The sequence below is a fragment of the Priapulus caudatus genome, unplaced genomic scaffold (assembly GCF_000485595.1).
Source record: "Priapulus caudatus unplaced genomic scaffold, Priapulus_caudatus-5.0.1 Scaffold23, whole genome shotgun sequence".
Lineage (NCBI taxonomy): Eukaryota > Metazoa > Priapulida > Priapulimorpha > Priapulimorphida > Priapulidae > Priapulus > Priapulus caudatus.
In genome coordinates this window covers 99,518-102,378 of record NW_014577084.1, presented here as the reverse complement: position 1 = coordinate 102,378, position 2,861 = coordinate 99,518, and the positions used below count along the sequence as shown (strand labels likewise).

At 42.7% G+C, this 2,861-nt stretch overlaps 1 protein-coding gene across 1 annotated transcript in view; it reads right to left on the bottom strand.

Moving 5' to 3' along the window:
* The window catches only part of LOC106813459 (glutathione S-transferase 1-like), a 25,709-nt gene that overhangs the window by 5,244 nt on the left and 17,604 nt on the right, over positions 1–2,861 (bottom strand). Inside the window, exon 2 of the mRNA XM_014817603.1 lies at positions 81–173. The gene's annotated coding sequence lies outside the window, so the exon portion shown is untranslated. The remainder of the gene's footprint in view (positions 1–80; positions 174–2,861) is intronic.

Sequence of the window (2,861 nt, the reverse complement as noted above, 5' to 3'; positions counted from 1 at the left end):
TTATCTACTGGCATGCGAGCTAAACGAAGAAGGAATCCTTACCAAACTCTTTACTTTAAGAAAAAACAAGGAATCCTTACCAAACTCCCACCCCAGGTATCGACAGAGCGAGTTACTTTGCCCGATAACCCTTTCATCGACCTCGAGTATAGGCAGACATCCAAACGGCGAGCCTGGGAAAAAATCGACCGAAATTATTACTTATAATGTCTATTTATTACATGATTTATTTCTTTAATTAATATATTATATTTAATTCGATATAACAAGTCAGCGCGCGCCGATGTTTACCTATACCCAACATTTCATAATTTATTAATTCTTCACCCGACAATTACTCACCAAAAATTTGCTCACCATGCAATTATTGCTCGCCAGTGAAAAACGAAAAGGCCCTCCACATTTGATATAATTGTATCAATGCAATACAATGATCTAATTATTATTGCGACACATGTGATTGACGTAATGTACGTTCGAAATACTTGTTCATCACATGAAAATTTTGCGCTGCAAGGAGAAATGAAATCACCGTCACTCGTCGTGTGGATGACTTTTAACCCGATACAGATAGCGAACAGGATTATGTTAGCGAGCCAGACTGAAGCGGCAATCAGTGTTTGGTTTCTCTATCTGTTGCCGCACCAATGCGCCACTCTGCGTCACTCTCGTTATCAGCGCCATATCAGACGTGTTCTCGCGAGAATTACGAGACAGCATCTGCGTCACCGATGGATGAGCCTGGAGTCGTTGTATAGGGAATATTATTATTGTTATTATTATTATTATTATTATTGGCTATTTTTTTCGGTGGGACACTCTCATGAACCGGGCTCATTTAATTTAATTGATTCGATACGGTAATATTTTCTTTTTAGATTCGCGGTTCTCTAAAACAATGAGAGATACCGCGGTGTTTTTCTCGAAGATTCGCGTTGCGTATCGCGCGAGAGCCCGGCGAACACTTCACGATATTATTGTTGCCAGCGTAACGCTTATTATTGTGTTAACTGATTTAATAATAATTAGTAAATATTAATTATTATAGTCATTGGAATCGCTGGCGATCATTGCCGTGTTTTACAGACGACTCCTTTCTGTGAGAGCGATTGCTTGCTAAGCTGGGATTAATACGCACGGCTTACTCAGACTCACGCCTCGTCTTCCTCCCCATTTAAGTAGGGTCTATGCACACAGCAGAGAATCTCTGAATAGAAGCAAGCGAGGCACAAGCAGCAGGCATAATATAGCATCCGCCCGCGCAGCGAGAGATGGCTCCTAATTATAAACACAGAGGATTGGAGACTGGGGAAGGGCGGCAGGGAAGATAACGGGGGCGGTAAAAGAAGAAGGAGGCTGATCGAGGGACAGGGGAGCCAAGGGGGAGGACGCGAGGGCATAACGTAGGTGTTTTGTACCCTACATGCTAGGGCGTTCTCCTAATTATAAACACAGGTCTACTGATAAAGGTTTATTAGGGAAATCTATGCTGAGATAGCCTCTAACCATTTTAAATGCATATTCATCCCAAAATATAACTCCTCCGGTGAGATATTGTGCATGCGCTAACACACTAACGTAGCCAGATTGTGTACTGGGTGGTATACGCAGCGGGGACCTTACATGCAAGGTCTTTCTCCTATTTATTAAATAATGTCTACTAATAAAATGTTATCATAAATAGCTATGCTAGGATAACACCTCTTCATTTTAAATGCATAATCTTTGCAAAATACAATTGCTCTCGGGAGATATTGCGCACGCGTGCGCACCGTGTTAGGCGTGCAGTGCCGTCTGAGGAAAACTTCTTAATATAGCTTGCTGCGGGGGAGAGGGGATGGGAGACTGAGGAAAGGCGGCAGAAAAGATAGCTGGGGGCGGTAGAAGAAGAAGGAGGCTGAGCGAGGGTTAGGGGAAGCAAGGGGAAGGACGCGAGGGCAAAAAGTAGGTGTTTTGTACCCTACCTGCTAGGGCGCTCTCCAAATTATAAAGACAGGTCTACTGATAAAGGTTTATTAGGGAAATCTATGCTGAGATATCCCCTAACCATTTTAAATGTATATTCATCACAAAATATAACTCCTCTAGTGAGATATTGCGCATGCGCTAACACACTAACGTAGCCAGATTGTGTACTGGTTGGTATACGCAGCGGGAACCTTACATGCAAGGTCTTCCACCTATTTCTTAAATGATGTCAACTGATGGAATGGTATCCTATAAATCTATGCTAGGATAACTCCTCTTTATTTTAAATGCATAATCTTTGCAAAATACGATTTATCACGGGAGATATTGCGCACGCGCGCGCACCGTGTTAGGCGTGCAGTGCCGGCCATCTGAGGCAAACTTTATAATACAGCTTGCTGCGGGGAAGAGGGGGTGGGAGACTGAGTGTCCCCCGCCGGTGGCCTCCAGCCCCCGTCAGCTCACTCCGACAATAACCCTTTCGCGACCAAAAATATCTTTTTGTTTACGTATTTTAATAATGCTAAAACAAGTTACCATGGTTTATGCCGATTGTATTACCCATATAGGCATAGATATAGCATTAAATAGGAAGAAACAAGACAAGTGCCAGTGCTGCACTCGACAAGTTATTAATAGCACGTTATAGTGTTGCCGGCGTTATATTTGTATGGCGTGGGCCTAAGGCCACCTATATAGAATTGTAATAAAAGTGTATTATGAGGGCTCAAGGCCACATATATAGTATTTGTATGACGGGGGCCTAAGGCCACCTATATAGAATTGTAATAATAGAATAGTGTATGATGGGGGCCCAAGGCCACATATATAGTATTTGTATGACGGGGGCCTAAGGCTACCTATATAGTATTGTAATAATAGTGTATGCTGGG